The sequence below is a fragment of the Pezoporus flaviventris genome, unplaced genomic scaffold (assembly GCF_033815535.1).
Source record: "Pezoporus flaviventris isolate CSIRO_AGI_PZ_B2104156 unplaced genomic scaffold, CSIRO_AGI_Pfla_v1 ptg000054l, whole genome shotgun sequence".
NCBI lineage: Eukaryota > Metazoa > Chordata > Aves > Psittaciformes > Psittacidae > Pezoporus > Pezoporus flaviventris.
In genome coordinates this window covers 8,400,191-8,420,678 of record NW_026892602.1, presented here as the reverse complement: position 1 = coordinate 8,420,678, position 20,488 = coordinate 8,400,191, and the positions used below count along the sequence as shown (strand labels likewise).

The 20,488-nt window shown below is 36.7% G+C and overlaps 1 long non-coding RNA gene across 1 annotated transcript in view; it reads left to right on the top strand.

Moving 5' to 3' along the window:
* LOC133277225 (uncharacterized) overlaps positions 1 to 20,245 on the top strand; it is a 30,749-nt gene extending 10,504 nt beyond the window's left edge. Inside the window, exons 2-4 of the long non-coding RNA XR_009746136.1 lie at positions 7,828 to 7,928; positions 19,026 to 19,203; positions 20,190 to 20,245. This is a non-coding gene — a long non-coding RNA (uncharacterized LOC133277225). The remainder of the gene's footprint in view (positions 1 to 7,827; positions 7,929 to 19,025; positions 19,204 to 20,189) is intronic.
* Positions 20,246 to 20,488: the final 243 nt, after the last annotated feature.

Sequence of the window (20,488 nt, the reverse complement as noted above, 5' to 3'; positions counted from 1 at the left end):
ATTTTGGAGGGCCCTGTCAGTTTGAAAAGAACATGACCTTTAAATTGTAACAGTATGTTTGCTGGTGCATAAGGGAAAGGAAAGGTTTGTAGTGATGGAAAACCACTCTAAAAATGAAAAGTAATTCACTCAGAAACAACATGCAAGGGAAGTTAATTTGTTTATATTTAACTGATTTTAAAAAGTCAGAATGAACAGGATGTGTTCCTTGAGCAAGAAGAGGGTCAAAACAGAGTGTCCTTAAATTTGTCTTATAAAATGTTATCTGTTGATCTTGCTTTTCTATATTTATAGTAATAGATAAAAACATTCAAATGTGATAGAATAGAAAAAGGGTGTAATTCTTTGAAATTAAGCCTGTTACTTGGTTGCATTTTCATAACTGTACCTGTGGGCATGCTATAATTAGTAATTGACAATGTTAATTTTTGTAGAGTCTGTCACTGAGTTAGATTTTATTATGTGGGTATGAATATACATAAGGTTATATGTGTATGAAAGGATAATTCAAGTTAACATGGAAAAAATAATTTTATATTTTAAATGCTGACAGTCTGAATACAAGGATAGTTCAGGCAATAATAACATAGATGCATGCTGATGGAGCTGTCTAATGCTGGGAATATTACCGAGTTTCACAGCCTGTAAGTATGCAAGCTGTGAGTGGCCAAATACCCCACAGTAACTGAACTGGGGGTATTAGCTGCTCTCATCTCACTTTTGCTGTGCTTTGAGACATGTTATTTTTAAGTGGCTGTTACACATGTTGAAATACATATTTCCATGAAACTTAAGAAGTCTAATTTACCATAGATTTCTGTTTTATGATTGCTGGATATTGATGCCCAGGAAATGGATGTCCTCTAGCTTTTTGCAGCATTTTTAATTACTCCCTGCTACAGATTCTTTGATATCTGGTAAGGTATGAAGGTGTTCCTGAGGTCATTCTGAAAGTTTTCCGAAGGTCAGTAGAAGGACGTCTTCTCTCTGTGGATATGCCATTCTCAAAAATGTGTAGGAATGTGCTTATCTTTGAACTTATCATTCTCTGTCAACTTTGTTGAAACGGACAGTAGATTGAAAAGTGAAGAGGCACACACAGGGTGTGATCACATGAAATTGCTGTACTGAAAGTGTTTCTGTTGCTTTCTTGTAATCCTAAATCACCTGTCACTCTTCAGATTTAGTGGTATTCTCACTGAATTGTAAGAAAGATCCAGGCTCACCTGCCAACAACCTTGTTTTCTGATACTGGATCTCAGTCTTCCTCCAGGAAATCAACCTACTCCATGCAATTTACCAAAATTCAGGTTGAAAGAGGTCTTGTTTTGAGCATGCCTAAAAAGACATAAACAGGTTAATCCGTAGTCTGGATTTGTGCCTAGGCAGCCTTTTTTTGTTTCCCTGATTGTCAGCGTAATGAGTAGAAAAATGGACCCCCAAAAGTTACATACTTCCCACTTTACTGCTTTTAGCAGAATCTTGCATAGTGTCAGCCGCAGGCACAAATGCATGCAGACACTGCCTCTTTAACACAGTAGCTGTTACCTTGTTCTTGGCCTCTACAGCAGAGAGCTCATATCTGAAATTTGCCCTTTCTGAGTTTAATTATTCGATATGTTTCACTTTCCTAATGAAAGTGGCCATGTTTGTTGGCACCTAAAATTAAGGCTATTTTCAGAGTTCAGATGCGTAAGTTTTCCAGGATTAAGGTGCAGCAACTTTTATGCTTGAGTTATATAGTTCATGATACGCAAATTGCAGACATGCATAACAGCAGGCAATTGTACATGCCTTATTCAGCATTAGATTTCCCCCTGCAATATTTTGAATAACATAGAATATGGATTTGAGACACTAAGGACATGACGACATTTGTACTTGGTGTACAGGCATGCACATTATATGCATTTCATACAGGCATTTTGTAGGACTTTATTTTAGCATTTTGTGCTAATTCGTATTTCATGATTCATTCATACATTTAACACAGTAATACAATTCTAGCAGTTCACTGATTGCTCAGATAAAAGTGCTTTTTCTTTGTTTCAGAGAGTATGAAATAAGGTGGCAGAATGATAAATACCAATAGCGAATTTCTAGGATGGCAGCAATATTCAGTAGCATATAACATGGCTTTCACTTACACAAAAGAAAGGTCATACATTTTCATCTGTGATGTATCATTGTTTCTGCAACATGAACTTCACGAATATGTGAAGCCACTATATTCTACAGTTGCTTCTTTCTGGGCCTCTAGGTTTTGGTAACTATAACTTGATGGAGCTCCAGTCTCATGATACCTGAGGCATATGATATTTTGCATGTCCTACTGTAAACCCCCTTTTTGATAAGATGTTTTGTTCTTTAGGACATGTAAATCCTGGAAATCATATTCTCCACTTAAAAGAAAACAAATTAAATATTGGAAATGAGATCTTGACTGAGACAAAGGACTTCTTGCTTTCAGATGACAATTTCTGTTATTCTGACCAACTGGAGGTGTACTAGAAATACCTACATAGCATCCGTCAATGGTTATATTTTTATGGAGCAGGTATAACACAAATTCTGTGCACCCTTAAAATACTAATATACATTTTTCTTTATGCTCCCTTTTTTTTTCCTCAAAAAGTTGAAATTGGAAACTGTGCATGACTTCAGGTTCTTGTGGGATGACCTCAAAACATCTTTTTATTTCTTTTTAATTTTTGACTCCTGCTCTGGCTAATTTGCTTTCCTCTTTCCCTTAAAGCATGAAATTGCATGTTGCAACACATGCAATTTCCTAGAAGCTAAAGGGCTCACAGTATAATGCTTTTATCATTTCCCTCTTCATGGTAACATATATGGGTATGAAAAATGTAATTGTGTATCTAGAATAGTCTCACACACACAGAATTAGTCTATGTTCCTACAGCCTTGTCGCCTTGATCAGAATTTACCACATGGAGCAAATACATTGTCCAACCCACTAGGAGCATCCTGGGGACCAGATCCCAGAATTCCAACTTGCTGCTGCCTTAGTTAGAGGTAGTATTCATTCAAAAGTCTCTCTTAAATTAATTGTGAGCATTGCCTGAGAGAGGTTGAAAGATTGGGATCGTTCTGAACAGCATTGTAGTTGTACTATACTGTTAAAGGATGCCATGTCTTAAATATATTGGAAGTCATAAACACTGCATTGTAATAAATTACAAAGCAGACTTTTGGAAGATTTGTTCTACCTTTCACAAAATGCTAATGTTTATTTTGTTTTCATTTCACAGTATTGTCTTTCATTTAAAAATTACAGCTTTACTACAGTGAGCTAATTTCATAATACTGTATTAACTTAATATTACATAAATTACGTTTGTCAGATTTGGGCATTGTTGTAGATGTACAAAGCCCAAATTTACTACCAAAGCTCTCCAAACACATGTATTCATAATTTGCTACAATGAACCATATGCCACAATATAGTATTAAGGAATTACACATTCTAATGCCAGGCACAAATCCTGCTGCTCTTTCTGCAACTGTTCCAAGTACAAATAGAAACAATATATTTCTAACCTTTTTTTCACTAGTTGCAATTATGAGCAAAAAAAATGTTGCAGTGTGGGAATATTTTAGCCACCTGCACTTCTCTGTTTAATTTTTAGCTGCATGTTGCCTTTGAACATTATTGAAAATATGCGGAGATTGCAGCATTTCCTACCTATATTTTCTCTGCAGACCATTATAACTTTAGGCCTGGAAGGAAAAGGTAATAGAAATTGGCATAACGAATATTGCAGAGAACGAAGAGCTACAGCTTTCTTTTAGTAGAGAATCAGAACACTCCTACCTCAAAGGTTTAATTGCAGCTGCCTGCAGTTTTGCATGTGGTGTTTTCCACTTGCAAGGTGTAGGGTGCTGCAATGTAACCTGGCTTATTCTCCCCATTCAAACAAAGAGCAGAAATGCTCTTTGTAAAGGGAAGGGGAGAGCTTGTGCAATTGTGGAACATCTATAGGTTTTTAAACACACACTGTCTAATCAGCCTCTGACAGATCCATTGTAAATCAAAGGTCTGGTAAGTGGGGATGCCAGAAATGTTTGATCTCATTCCAAGCCTTGAAACAACTTGCTTATTTTTTCTGCAGTTTGGCTCCTCACTAAAATAAAACATTGAGAGATGAATGTTCTGACAGGTCATTGTGTGTCAAACTGTCACTCTGTAATGGTTACATATTTCAGCTGGATTGAGGTGGTGGTGGTTGGGGGAGGTCTGAGAGAAAGAGAGAAAGAGAAAAAGAGGGAGAGAAAGAGACAAAGAATAACAAGATTTCTGCTCCTTCTTGTGGCTGATCTTCATTTAAACCAAACACTTGTCATGTTCAGGGGAAGTTTTATAAATTTTTAATGATGTTGGGTACAACTGGTGCTTTGAAATTTGCGGTACTTTAATTTTTTCTTCGTTAGCAAAGGTTCGCTAATGCATTGAAGTGCTAAGAGCGTGTCCTAGGGATGCCATGATAATTGTGTTGTTAATAATATTGTGGCACTAGTAATGTTCTCCTGGTAATCAAGCCATGAGATTTTTTTTTAATATATTCAGTTATTACACTGCATCTCATACAAATCATGTCAATTACAATTGCCAGTCTATGACAGTTAAAATAATTGTATACGTTTTCTAGAATTTTCCATTGGCTTGGCTAATCAAGCTAAAAAAAAAAAAAAAGCAACACATTATTTGCATTAATTTTGTTTCTAGTCTATTTCTACTCCTAAATCATTTGTCCATCTACTTCAAAAGGCAGAACAGTAAGTATTTTAATAATAAATATACAAACATATTAATACTGTAACATAATATAAGCATACTTCTGCAATAGTAACACAGGAGATTGTCTAGGATTAATCTGTGTACATGTGTAGAGACATATATTGGTAAAAATCATCGTGCTCATGTAAGAATGTGTACTTTATCAGAGATTTATAAAGATCAGTATTCAGAGGTGTTTATTTTCATATTTTTGGTGTGTATGTATGTACATATACACCTAGGTAAAGATGACAGCCTCTTTGTGGACACTGATATTTTATGCCTCCCTTAGAGATGATTGTGTGTTATTGCATTTGAATATTTACTTACATAAAAAAATCAATTAAATAGTTGCCAGCTGAAGGAGAGAGCAGGTTCTGTGTCCAAACATTAGCCTTCGGTAACACTGGCATCTTCTGTCTAATGCTGTCTCTTTGTTTCTTTGAAAAGAAGAGACAAACAGCAAAAACTGGCTCAGCATTCTGTCACCAGAGCAGGAACCATCCCATTGTGTGGTTGCCTACTGTGACCTGGTGGGGAGGGAGAAACTGGTGATTATTCTATCATCTCTTCAATTTTCTTTTTTTTTAATTTAATTTTATTTCTCTCCTTTTTTTTTTAATTTTTTCTTTTTTTTTTTTTTTTAAAGACAATGGAACGTATTGCTCTCGCTCCAAACTGTGGAGCTGTTATTTCTTACACAAGAGGGTTTGGTGTCTTTCAGTGCGGATTTACAAGAGCTACTAAATGAACACAACAGGGGTGCAGAGGAAACAGGGAGTCAGCATATGGGTTGCAAAAATATACCAGATGATAATATTGTTTCCCCTTTCAAAAAGGTACAACATGTCGAAGAAGTGGTAAAGAAGAAATAGCAAAGAGGCATAGCAGTAGTACATGAGCAATAACCAAGTGCAGCCCAGCGGTAGTATATGAGGAGGAATAACAAGTAAGGGATGTAGTAATTACATGAGGCGGAATAACGAGTAGGCATGGAAGCATTTGAGAAATAACAAGTCAGCTGGCAGCGGTATTTGAGGAATGACAAGTGAACATGACAGTATTATTTGAGGAATAATAAATAAGCTTGGTGATATTATTTGGAGAATAACAAGTAAGCAGGGGCGCTTTCTCTAGGCACTTCCCCCTGCTGTTATCTTGTGAAGAAGGTGCACAAAAGAATAAGTGGTCACAGGTTGCAAGGGTCAAGGAAACAAATTTTTTTTTATGCAATAAGCTTCTACTAAACATGGCTTGAACAAATCATCCCTCAAAATGTAGAATTTTATTCCTCAACTTTGCCTGGAGGTAAAAGTGGAAAGAAGAGATTTTTTTTTTCCTTTTTTTCTTCCTCCTCTGGCCCTGTGAGTCCTGACCATAGAGAATGAATGGCTTTAGAACTGTACCCAGACAGAAAAATCAATGCTTCATATCAGGAGGCTTCAGGGGTTAGACTCCCATGTTCATGTCAACAAGGCTATTGGTTTTCTTAATACTCCAAAGTTATCGTTTCCCCACTGCAGGAACCCACCACTGTGACTTGTGTGGTCACAACTTAACAAAAGCACTTTCCCTTGGCCAACCACCATTATGGCAAAAAAATAAATAGTTGATGAGGTATATATGTTTCCAAACCAGACCATTAGTGAGCAATGAAAGTTAGCATTTGCTGACAGGGTTTTCTCTATGAAATTATGCTGGTTTTTGTGTGCTGTGGGAGTCGCTACATTTTCACTGATATGGTGATTCATATTTGTGAGTAAAACCATTAGTGGGATAAAAATGTAGAAGTACTGGAATGAAAGAAGGTGGGCTTGCTCCCCCGCTCCTCCCCCCCCCCCCCCCCCCCCCCGCCTTGTCTGCATATTCCTATTTGTGTCAAAAGGCCTCTGCTTCTTCTGGACAGATTCCTTTGAGCTTCGTCATGTCACTGTTTTAATCTGAATGGGTGGGTTTGTTCTGCAGTCATCACTTCTGTGTTAATCACTTCTCCCTTGTCAAGAAAGTCTTCCAGTTTGTCAATAGAATTATGTTACATGAGGTTAAAATCATGTTGCTTCAAATAATGCTTTTTGTCATCACAAGGTATTAAACAGACTACCTGAAAATAAGACCCTCTGAATCTTTGTCAATGTAATTAGTGTAACAACTATACCTGGCTTACTGGGCAGGAAAAAGCCAACCTTAGGAGCCATTGGAGGGAAAACTGGCTGCTGTACTGTTCTAGTATCATCCTGATTTGCATACAGAAAACTAAGAGACTTAAGTGTTGCACCAGGTTAGAGGGGCTTTTTGTGATCTGGTTAATTTGATGGCTTCCTCCTCCTCCAGCTGCCTTTATGAATGTATTACTGATGCTTTCTTTTTTTCCCTGATTTTTTTTTTCCCCCCTTTTCCTGTGCTGTCTTTAGTGACACAGTGCTAACACTGAAAATGCTAGCGGCTACAGTGAGCATTGCTCACCCAGAGCAATCGGATGAAAAGGCAGTGCAGATGTAATTTGTTTTCAATGGCTGTTTCAAAAGAATAATTGTGGTGACATTGTGGGATCAATATTATAGATTTTTGTTTTCAAGTACACTGTATGTGTGGTGCTAAGGGGAGGCAGGAAATATAACACTGCAGCCTGAATACAATAAAAATGGATTGAGGTCTGTGGGTATTGTCGGCTGGTAGCCATCATGGGTTTGGAACATCATTGGTGGGATTACAGCGCTTGTCCTCTGGGCTGGGATTTCATTGTGAGTGCATGCACATTTGCTGCAGTTTTCCTCTTTAGCTCCTTAAGGGACCTGCTTACTGAACTTGCATAAACTAACTGTAGATGAGGCACTGTAAATGCTGCTTTGGTTTCCATCTCTAACAAGTGGCAGGATTAAGAGACTGGGGGTTAGAGTTTGCTGTCACATCATTTAATTTGCCATGCCATGCTGCTAATGTACAGTGTACCACAGCAAAACCTAAGGTGGGAAGGGATGGATTGTACACCTATGTGAGCATTTCAATTCTCTTTCTGATCCCCGTCTCTCTAGGCCACCAAGCTAGATAAAACTTCTTTAAAGCACCTGAGAGAGAGAGAGAAAGAACACCTCCAGAGAGCAGCCTGCTGATAGAACCTACTTCTTACAATATGGTGAGTGTCATTTTAAAATACCATGAGAAATATGATGTGGTGATCAAGGACTTCCTGCTTTAAGGGTTTCATGTATCAGGGTAACTAGACAAAAAATGTAGTTCCCAGGGTGAAAATTATATTAACAAAGAATTAGTAATAAAGCTGAATAAATGTAATGAGATGTGAAAGAGAGTGCATAGCACATTTTTTTTTCTGTCTTTCATAATTAGGCCCTGAAAGAAATGGAAATTCAGACAAAACACCTTCCTCATTACCAATTTAAATATTACAAATTAAAATGTGGTGTTATTGGACAGCCAATTGTTGTGTTTTTTTTTTTTTTTTCAAGAGGTAAAGATGCTTCCTTTGGTTCAGTTTGCTGTTTTAGAGGAAAGGTTTTTTACAGAATGTTTGCTAGCTGATTCGCTTTTAAGCCAAGATAACGTTTCAGATTTTCTCTCTACCAGATTCTACTGCTGAAATGATAGTTACCCAAACTCTGCTGACAGTCTGTGCACTACAGGGGTGGCCCAGAATCATCCTTTGTTATTCTCACAAGCTATTTATCATATTTATTAAATCACATAGATTCCTGCCATAAGTTGGAAAAACAGTATGTGCTTAATTTGGACCAATTAATTGCACAACAAATACACTCTTTCTTGGCCGCTTTCATAAACCAGAACATCAAACAGCTGTTCTCTCATCCAAGCAAAACTAGTATATAACGTTTTTATTCTGCTTTTACTAGTTGAGTATTGGATAAAAGAAGATACCAGATGCTTATAGGGATCTATTTCAACTAGTAAATCCTGTTAATTTATTAATGACTTAAAGCTTATAATAGAAACTTCATTTCATGAAGTTTTTATTTCTGCTTTTTATAAATCTTTAGGCTAACAGTAATCTCCAGTTCTTTCTATGTCTCAGTCTTTTGTTACAGAGCATAAAAATCCTTTCAAGCACTGAAATAATATGTAATTACATTTGAAAAACAACACTGTTGTGTACTGGGGGCAGTTTCAAACCTCTGGCATGGGTTCTAGAAACAAAAGCCTATCTTGCGCTTACTGCCATGTCTGTTCAGCTGCGTAAGCACGTATTGCGAGTGTATGTCTCTGTATTATTTACATCCTGGCCGGCTTTGTCAGAGGCGAAGGAAGCTAGGTGACACTGCATGTATACATGATATCTTAAACAAAAGACTAGAAGAAATACACACATAGGACTGAGAAATATTTGGAAATGAGAAAAAATTAGATTATCATTGAGCAGTTCATATAAATAGGACATCTCTGTGGTGTGGTGATATAGGGGTGATACAGGGGCTCCAATCCTTGGTTTGTTACAGAAGCTTTGCACTGAGCTCTCCTAAAGCTGCTGGATTCAGCCTCTACACGATTCTGTTATATCACTCTGATTCCTGTGCAGTGGTTAGATAATGCATGTCTGGGAGTGGCCTCCACTAACATTATCTGGGAATTGTTGGCAACTAGTGTAATTTTGAGCTGATGTTGCTTTAAATTGTACCTGGCCACAAACTAATGCAGATGGACATACAACACCCAGATGAAGTTGTGGCTTTGAATTTGCTATACTGCTTTAGGTACTTCTTTGTAATTTTTTAAAGAATAAGAAATGTGCAAAGTCTTTCCTTCTGTGAACTTACAGTGAAACAAAAAGGTTCAGACAACTACTGCAGTACCTGTAAGAAACAACTGTGAGTAGCCTTCACAATGTTTGCTCTGAATAGCATTGTTTTTCATCTTTGTTTTTACAATCCCCGAGGGCAAAGGCTGTTTGAAACCAGAACTGGTATTAGTATGGATGGTCTCCAAGAGGTGGGGGAGGCAGGAATAAGGTTCACAACATCTTTCTCTGCTCCATGTTGGCTGACTGAACAAGGCCAGCAAAAGTAGTATTGTCCACCATGTCCCTTTCAAGGGCTGTATGCAAAGGCTGGTCGGGGCTGCTTCTCTGTCTGTGGATAAGGTGATAGCAGGGAAGCACATGGTCTTGCATAGCTCATGCATTCCAGGTCTGTGTCCTGACTGTCAGAATATGGCCTTACATAGATCCCAGTGCAAAATACAGATGCTGGTTTTGTATTAGAGTTTGATAACAGTTTGGTGGCATAGAATTTTGTCAGTACAGAGCTCTAGCTTGTATTCTAAAACAATTGGGGTATCAGAGATTGCATAGTGTGATGGCTTGAGAAGGGCAACAAAACCTTGTAGCTGAGGATTGTCTTCCCAGTGGGAAAAGAGAAGGAACCTGAAATGGATTTGACATAGCTCTATGATACTGCTTGTGCTTATTTTTGTCTGCTAAATCTTACATCTAGATGTGCTGAGATCTCTGTAGTAATGAAACCTTATCCATGATAGGAGTCTATAGTTTGCTCTGCTTTTGCTCTCCTAATCTATTGCTGCTGCTGTTCTTCCCCATTTCTTTTGGTGTCCTTCACCATCACAATTTCTTTAGCAAAAACCAAAGTAGCTTGATGCAAAGCTGATGCACAGTAACTAAGGATCCTCACCTTGGGCTTTCTGCCTTCTGAAAAAACAAAGAATATAAATCAGGAAAACCAATCATCCCCATCAGTGTAATTCCTACAGACTTTTCCTGTAAAATGGATCCTTCAGTAGTTACCTGGTTTCTGTGTAGGGACAGAAATAAAACATCTCAGTTTGGGAATCAAACCTGGATTTATAGAGAAATGTGCAGACCAACTAAATGGCTTTGTAATTGGAATATGACATGCAGTCGCTATCGGCTGACTACTAATATGTTTGAGATTAATTCAAAGTGTTAATATTTTATAGTGCTTACTTTTTTGTCCTTCTTTTTTTTTTTCTGAAAAGATGTGTGAAAAAAAGAAAGCTACACCATAAACTGTGTTTCTTGACTTTTGAGTCTGTGGTTGATGAAGCTTATTACATATCTGTATTAATTTTTGTGGTAAATTTTTGCTGATTCTTTAGAAGGAAATGAATAAATGTTTTTTGCCTAGCTAATCTTAGATCTGTTCACTTCAAATTAGTGATGTGTTATTTTTCATAGAATAAAGATTTTGTATGTGATCTTGCCAAAAGAATGGTATTTAAATTGTAGAAATATTGATAAATTAAAAAGTGCACCTTATTATTAGCCAGGTTAAGAACTGCAGTTTTTTTAAACTCAAGCCTCTTGTATTTTTGTCCAATACCTGGTTTTTAAATTTATTTAAGGTTTTCTTCCTCCCCCCGAAAATTACATAAATTGCATAACCAAAAATTATAATTACTTTGCATGACTTAAGTTTGTTTTGAAATATCAATTTTGTGAATCTTAAACTAATTCAGCATTTACCATTTTATTTTAAACTGATGTGTTGGTGAACAGAGTAGTTTCAGAATCAGCTTTGAGAATCTCATCTTTTGTGTACAAGGTTGACAAGATAATTGGTTGCTAGTGCTCTAAATTTTTCTTAAATCTCTGCATTTATTTTATTGTTTTTAATGTGATAAAATGTGTTACCTGACCTATCAAATTAATCTTAAACATTAATTATATAAATACATAAAACATAAGTGCAAAAAAAAAAAAAATTTTGAGGCAAAATTGTGCCTACGCTCTAAAGTACACGTCTCTATTGAATAGACACATAGGTGTTGATAGCCTGCAATTAATGGAGTTATATGCTTGAAGGCCTATTTTCTGTGTAAACAGAAAGTATTTGTAAATTATTGGTTTTAAAAGCTGGTCACAGGTGGGGAAAATAAAAGATAAAGAGGGTATTGGCTTTCTCCCCAGTACTATGTCTGAACATGAAAATCCAATATTTGATGTTGATTTCATTAAGGTAAGCTGACTTGTGTAAGAAATTCTACTTGAAAAAAAAGGATTTTCTTTCAGTTTGTGGCTAATTATATGGAGCAACAGAACACCAGGCTAAAGGAAGGGAAGGTGATAGGGAGTATAAGCATAATGTGACACTTAACTGGTGCAGGATTGCCTTCAACAATGTCACCTATTTTTGCTATATTTCCCAGAATTTCTTGTCTTGAAAACTATGCTGTGAGAAAAGAAGGCCATCACTCTTGCAGGGTTTGAACAGGTTTTCCTTTGTATGATTAGGATAAAGCTTTTTTTTTGATGTCGTTCACTGGCAGTTAGATTAAGTGCTTAAAACAAGGGTTTAATGGCCAAAGCAGGTGAATGTTCTCTTTCTATAAAACTTGTAAAAGAATGGGTGAAGTTTGGGCAAATACGCTGCATCTGCGTATAGTAATACCATCCCAGATGGACAATCAAATAGCTAGAAACATTGTCCACCAACAGAACAAATGCAGGATTTGGAGAGTCAAGGAGGTATAGAAAAACTGAGTGTTTACTGTTGCAGGAAATATATTTTCATAGTTATTTTTCATGCCCAAACATTAGTCCTTAAGCATCATCATATTTTATGAAAACTTTTATTAACATTTCTGAATGACCGTAACCCCATTGTGTTTTTATCAGTCCCAAGAGCCACAACCTGTTTAAAATATTTTTTTATCTTTATAAACACAATAAAGTAAGCTGTCTTGCACATAGATTTGTAGATCTCATTAGAGATACTTTTTAAAAAGGTGCTTCATCTCTTGGTAAGATAATGACAAGTAGTAATCTTGGCATGCAAAGTTTTCAGGCAGGAACACTTTGTTAAAATAGATTGTTTTGAAGCAGATGTACTTTTTAATTGCACTTTCACACAGTGTTATGACTTGAATGAGGGAAAGACAAGGGCAGCTGAAAACAAATGTGGTGGTAATATTGGTTAGATGGTGTTCCAGGTGAAAAAATAGCCAAGTATTTGCTTAAGATCTCAAGTGTTATCAAAGTCATGCAAGAAAAATGGCAGTTTTTAAACTCATTAAAGTTAACATTTGTCTGTGTTGTAAATGAGGTATATTCCCTAGGGTAGTTAACAGCTTTGGTGGCACAAGATGGGGGTAATTTTTCAGATGTACTGTTTCCAATGGGCCAGTGTCCTAAGGCTTTGCTTTAAATGGCCTTTTTATGCAGTAGGATAATGGGCAGTTTGTGCATTGCTAAATCAGCCCTATTTTATTAGGAATGTTACAGTCAGGGCACTTACAATTTGTCAGAGGAAATGCAGAACATCTATACAGGAGTCTGTTTAAGAGGACATCATTTCTCGATAAGCTCTTGCTTAGGTCAACATGCAGCACTGCTCTTACGCTATTCCCCTGTTGCTTCTGCCACACGGGAATGCTCTGATTTATTAGGATTGCACAAGTCACGTCCTCCGCCTGACTGAATCCACAATGTGGAAATTTTCCCTTCCCTTTTTCAAGATGAAATGTAGAAGGTTACTTTAAAGCCCTCTTAAAGTATTTCAAAGAGGACTGTTTCAATGAAAGGAAATACCCGTATGCTGTACAGTATCTTTTGTAGTATAAGTTCATATTATACATACATCTATTATTTTGGAAAGTGTGCTATTTAAGAGCATTGTCTGGACCCATGTTCTGTTATCCTACTACTATAAAATGCCTGTGATGATATACAAAGATAAAAGGAGATAGTGAACATAGTGGATGTGATACAAAAACATCCAGCAGCTAATGACATTAAAGTTTTTAGGCAGTGTATAAAACCCAAACATCAACAACAACAACAACAAATAAATCCAGAAGTCAAAGTGAGTTGCAGTGGTGGGTACTACAAATGTATGTACTGTCAGCTTTTTAATTACATTTCAAGGCATTTCTCCTATAAAACCAGCTTAATGAACGATGATTCTTTCGTCAAATCTGCTGTGAAAACTATGTGCAATTCAGTGTTGTGTTCATTTCCCGTTTGATAAAGGTGCTAATACTCTGTCATTCAGGCTGCTATTACTAAGAAATTTTTGGTTTGTTTCAGCATTATGATATTTTAAAATCAGTGCAACCAAGGACATTTTTAATGAAAAAAAGAAAGTGATGAAAAGCCTCTGTAATTTTGTGTTTGATGCCAATTGTAATATGAGAAGAGCAGAAAGTATTTTGAAGGGGTCAAAGCTATTCTTATTTTTTTTTTCCTTCTGTAACACTGAATTTAGCTGTCTGCAGGCACTTGAGTCCAGAATATTCTACCTTCCCTGCAAAGAGATATAACATTAGGATTTCTCTTAAAAGGCATCTTAGGTGACTGTGAGGTAACCTTCCTTGGAAGTGGAGTAAATACATTATTCTGATTCACTCATTCCTTTTAGCTTCTTTTTGCCACTCTTTGAACTGCTGGTTAGCATCCTTACTTCACTTCTGCCTTTCTCCCTATATATCTTCCTGTGATGCTTAGGGGTGAGAAGGTTTGTTTTTTTGTTAGTTTTTAAATTTTTAAATTTAAGAGGCAGAACTTTGTGCAGGTTTCTTGGATTTGCATGAACCATTCAAAGATCTTTCCTTCTTTGCAACTCTTTGTGGTTCACTATTAAAAAACTGGAATGATCAAATGAGGAAGGGAAGATGTTCTTGGATTTGCTAGTGTGTCAACATAAAGAAGACACGATGGAAATACCTAAAACCAGGTGTTCACATTGCTTGTTCTATCTGCTGTCCTTAAAGAAAAATTTCTGCAAGTGATGCCACTACTTATCTTGAAAATTATGAAAGATGTTAGTTACCCACACCAGGGCAGGCAATCTGTGAGCAGTATGCTTGAACAGGTAGCAGGGATGGGGAGGACAGGGCTCAGGAAGGGAATGCTGCACCATGGGCTGTGTACCAAGTGTTTTTTCAAACCAAGTACTGTGCTGTTCAATGATTAACAGCAGAAGTACCTTCTACTGGCACTGTAAAATGGTGTGGCTGCACTTTAGTTTGATATATAAGTAGCTAAATCAGTATGATTAGGCTGTGCAAATTAGATTGATGTAACATCATATAAGCATTGCCTAGAGAAGAAAGCATTTGATTTTCAGAAATGCTGGATACTTGCAAAGTTCAGCTGCCTGAGGATTGTTTGAAAAGATTAAGTTATTGGTGCAAAGCGTGTGCATAACCAATGACAAAGGTACAATTTTTAAGGTATAAGACAAAGAATAAAGTTTTTTTTAAGAAGTTTTGAGAAGTAAACACACACAAAAAAATATCTTGAAGTAATATTTAGGCTCAAGCAAATTCGATGAAATGGAATAAAACCACAACATGCCAACTAATATCCAGATAAAAATTCACTTTATTAAAGTTGTTGGTTCTTATGAAAGTGTTAAATGAATATTTAGGGAATTGGTATTATCATTGCAAATTTGTCACTTTGCAGTCACTTCTTGACATTCAGTTATTTTCAATTTACTATCCCATACAAAATTATTCTGATAGCCAACATTAATTTTCTAGATTATTACAAAAAGTGCTATTTGCATTCCTTATCTAAAGCCTTAAAGGAAAGAACAAGTACAAAGAGCTTTCTTTCCCCCAGAAGTCAGTTTTCAAAGCTGCAGTTAGGGAACTATTATTTTTATATGCCATCAACTCCCGTAAAATCTTAGATTCATTTAAAATTGTCTAGTATTTTTGCCTGTATTTTTGGTATGGTAATGTTTCAAATTCAGATTACTCCTGGATCATCAAGGTAAAAGGGAAAGAGACTTACCTCATTTAAACTTAATTAATGAATTGTTAATTCTGAAACCTAAAGATGATATTAAAGTATGCTATCCTTTTTATGTTATATCATGTCCTTTTTGCAGAATCATCAAGGTAACTTTAGTATCTGTTCTTTAATAATGCATTTCAGCTGCCCAGAAGCTGTGAAAGACAATGTCTTCCTTGCCTTCAGGAATGGAGCAAGGCAAAGGCTTTTATTGAGAGCTTTTTGGGAGTCCGCTTTTTGCATGGCCAAGTAGGATACCTTACTTTTCAGGACAATATGAACTGAAAATAATATAGGTTTCAGCAAAGAATAGCAGAATGTAGCCTCTGTTTTATGCTTGTTTTTATTTTGGGGACTGCATTTTGGTAATCTTTCAGATATAATACACCTTTCATTACTGAATACATTAGTAACCCATAAATAATTTTTTCTATGCCCAAAATGCATTGAATTCAAGCAAACAAGCAGTAGAAGTGTTGTTACTTCTGAGAGGTGTTCTGAATGCTCCCTTCTCTAAATACCAGTTGAAATCTGGGCTGTTGAAAGAGTTCAAACAGTGATACAAAGCAGCTTTCCATCACTGAGCTCAACTGTGGAGCCTCCACAATATGTGCTCTATGTTTAATCTTGCTGGACTGTAGAAAACAAGTATAAAGAGCAACTTCAGAAGACGTCTTATATATACAGGGAGAGAAACAAGGGACTGATCTTACTTAATTCCAAAGAAACAGCCCATCTGTACAGCTCAAGACCCCCAAATATATACAGAATGTTTAAGGATTCTGCTTTATCAGAAATAGTAAGAAAAGGGTGTTAGAAAGAATTGAACTGAGTTGCAACAGCACTGGAGAAAAATGATAAGCAGAAGGTGTCAGATCACTTGTGATTTGGTTGTACGCTCCACCATGAGCAGCATAAACATTTATATGTTAGTTTTGGGTGCATACTGCACAAAACAGCCTTTAAAACTACTGAGGATAGTTAGACTCCAGGGCTGAAGCTCAACCCAGAGGGAAGAGGGAGCGTCATTCCCTTCCTGTGCTCATCCCTGACCTTACAGTCTTTGCATTGCTGACAGACAATTCCAAGAGCTGCCAGTAGTGTTGGTAACTTAACTGAGCTGTACAGGGGAGAAGAAATAGTGATGCACTGTTCTGCTGCTTTTTTACTCCTGACAAACCCCATATGCTGAGATGGTGGGTGGCAGGAGGAAAGCTGGCACATTAGCAGCAGTGCATTCCCTGTGCCAGGGGAATAATCTGTTGGCTAGTTAAATCTATTTCATTTCTGCTTCCTGAGTAGCACTGAAAGGCAAGATCTTCACAGAAAATCCAGTTCTTGGAGTGTGTGATAGTGCAGTCTACAGGATGGTATGAAACTTGTGCCTTGAAGCCCTATTTTGAATATTAGTTTTAATATATTAAAAAAACCCAAACAAATCAAACAACAACAAAATACAACCCACACTAAAACTCCCCTCTAAACTGTCTAGAACTTGAGTGTGGTAGCAATTCTTACGGAAATAAACAACTATTGTGCCCTTGTTACATTTCTAGGTATGTATATACACAGGAAAATTCATTGCACCAGATAATTCAAGTAGGCAAATCAAAGCAGAAGCAAAAAAACTTATTTTCTATGTTAATAACATTGCTTGTTAAACAGAAGTTGGCATAGAATCCCAGTGTGAAGTTGCCAAGAAAAGATTGTTAATTTGGCATAAGCTTTAAGTTGTTTCATTCAGTATGATATGAAAATAAGTAGAATTATATGTGCTTTTGTGATTTGTATTTATAGTGAAAAGGAGCATTTACATCACAAGGAAAATAGGTGTGTACCATTGGGGGGAGTTCATGTTCATCTGACAACTGCAGGACTTGGCAAACAAATACAGTAAACTTGGAGGCAAGCAGCAGAGAAAATATCCTGCAATGTTTTGCTGGAAGAAGCAAAACAGAGCAGAATCAATCATCTTTTCAATGAGAGTTTGAGGTGACTTGGAGCTTGCTCTCAGCTCTGCAGAGAACTTGTATACCCTTTTTCACTATGCATAGAAGACTTTTATTTCAGCAGGGTTGGTACAGAGCTTCTCTTGTATAATGGAGACCTCCATCTCCTGGAGCTTATTACTCTCCATAGAGTTACAGAGGCTGCTGAAAAGGGAGTGGTCTTCATTGCTTTTGAGCAGTTGTGGTCTACTCTTTATGCACCAAATAGGTGCATAAAAAGTTCACCCATGTGCACTTTTTATGCAATGGGTACAAATAGGTGACATGGTTTACCTGCTCATGGCAGGGGGGGTGGAACTAGATGATCTTAAGGTCCTTTCCAACCCTAACTATTCTGTGATTCTATGATTCTAAATCATACTGCATGGCTTTACTAGTTATCCCAAGAAAGCTGCAAAACTGGGGGTAAAAGACACTTGAACATCATTAATAATTGACTATTCTGCCTTATTGTAATGCTGCAGGTATCCAGAGATATTTGGTCTTGCTTTTTTTTTCACTGTGAATAGCTAAATTTGTCTTTCTATCTCTCTGTCTCTGGATGACATGGAGCTCCACTGGCAATAGCGTAGTGGAGCTAGCTATTCTGCCCAGTTCATCATGGATGTGTGCAACGATGGTTCTTTACACCTACCTTTTATATGAGGGCTCAAATCAGAGCACCATCATGAAGTATGTGTAATAAAATCCTGATTCCACTGAAATCAGTTTGTTTTTCACTGTTGGTTTTGTTGGGGCCAGGATTTTAACTGAGGTTAGGGGAGATAGGATGGTTTTTGCTATGGATTCCTGGTGCTGAAATATCTTTCTTCACATCTGGAATAAGGGTACAGGTAGCACATGAGTGCAGCAGATTTCAAAGGATAACAAGAACAAAACCATTTTGACAAGATTAAGACAGTGGTTGCTAGAATTTAGATTGCTATGGTTGCTAGAATTGAGATTGCTAAAGAGGTCTAACACATTTAGCACCTCAGTTCCTCCCATAGCATCTCTTTGCCAGAAGCCACTGCCATTCTGACATGAGTAGCAGAAGGGAAAATGTTACTGCACTTTAATTATTTTTAGTTCAGAAAAGCATTAATTTAAAAATAAAAAATCCTCCAATGGTAATGAAGTGGGGCAGCTGCAGAACAAAGTGGGGATAATGAAGTCTTGTTTTGAGTAATCAAGTTTGTACCAATAGAGTTCTGCACATACAAAGTAGTAAGTAGTTTTGATTTATATTTAAATTATTGTTAAAGGGAGAAAAAAAATGAGGTTCAGCAAAGAAAGAAAGTATCTTTGAACTTAATTTTGTGTACTGATGATTAGGATGCTTTTGGTACTTTCCTGCTGACTGGCATATGTAATATCCAGGCTAGAAATAAAAACTCAGATAATCGAATCATTTTGGAGAGACTTCTACTTGTCCTTCTGCCTCTCAGTGGATTTGTGTGGATTTTGCTGAAATTCTCTATCTACTTATTTTGTTCATTAGCTTGTTCTGTTCTACAGTGTGAGAGCAATAAATTATCAGACATAGTGACTGAAGGGGAAGACGAAGATAGCCTTCTTGTTCCATACGAAGTGGGAGGTGAAGCGGCAAAGACGGGAAGATTAATTCAAGAAGATAACTCAGTAGTTTACAACATGGAGGACAAGGGAGATCCTTGAAGGTAAAAGAACTGACAAAATTTCACAGCAGGCAAGAGTCGGAGATGAGAATCCAAGGGAAACATCATGCCATGTGAGAAGCAGGCTTTCATTGATCACAACATGCCCTGATGTTTCCATGATAGCACTGTCTAGCAAACAATGCATTAACAGAGGTGAGAAGAGAATACAGTGTCTGACAACTTTTTGTTTTGTTTTAAGAGGTACACATTAAAAATACATCTAACATATAGGACAGAAAGAATCTTAATAATGTCATTAAATTTCTTGTAGATGTGAATCTCTGGGGATGTTTACATATGCTATTGAAGAAAGCTGAAAAAAAGAATTAGATTTTGCATTTCCAAGCTTAATTCATCATTTTATTTTGTTCTGTTTAAAAAAATCTATGCAGAATTACTAAGTTACTCAAAATAAGCCCAAAATAGAAGACTGAGTCTTATAAACATTTTACATATTTGTGTTTAATTTGTTGAAAATAGTATAAAATCTGCTCACATTTGGCATCCCAAATACAAATATTAGGAACCCAATCCCCTCATGCAGTATAATTTTTAACAGTATTCCAAGAGATATCATGCACACTTTTTTTCTAGAATAAGGAATTTTATTTTAGTATAGGGAAAATAAAACGTGTGAATGTCTTTATACCTTGTGAACTGAACTACTGTGTGTTAGTTTCTTTGCACATCTGCATTCACTGCAGAAGAAAAAGAAAACAAAGTTCCACCAGCAGTGTTTGATTTGGAAATATATTTGTGTAGCAGACACAAAAAAATTAGGTTACGAGACCACATTGTGCAGAGGGTCTTTAAAGTATAAACCTTCTGTCTTCTAGCAAAGGAGGGTTAAATGCAGAGCTTTTAAGTTGAGAAAATATGCAGTTCATGTGAAAGGTTTGATAGCACTATATACCCACCAAAAGCTTAAATGTGCCTGACTGGTTTTATGGAAGGCAGTAAATTAGTCTTTCCTTTACCTTTGACAGGTGAGAAGCAGTTCTTGCATGACCGGTGGCTATCACCATACATCTGCTACTGCACAGGTGAGGCTTTCAGTTTCAAAATGATGACTGGTAAGAAAAACAAGATGTCTTTCCTGGTTAAAAATTTAACTCTTCTATGATTAGTCTGGGCCAATTAGGAAACCCCTGGGGTTCAGACTATGGCTCAACTACAAGCTTGAAAGCCAGGTCTCTTGATACTTGTTCTTGGTAGTAAATGCTGGCACATATAGTATTGATTTTCATTTAGATATCTTAATGTTTCCAGACAATCCTAGCAGATG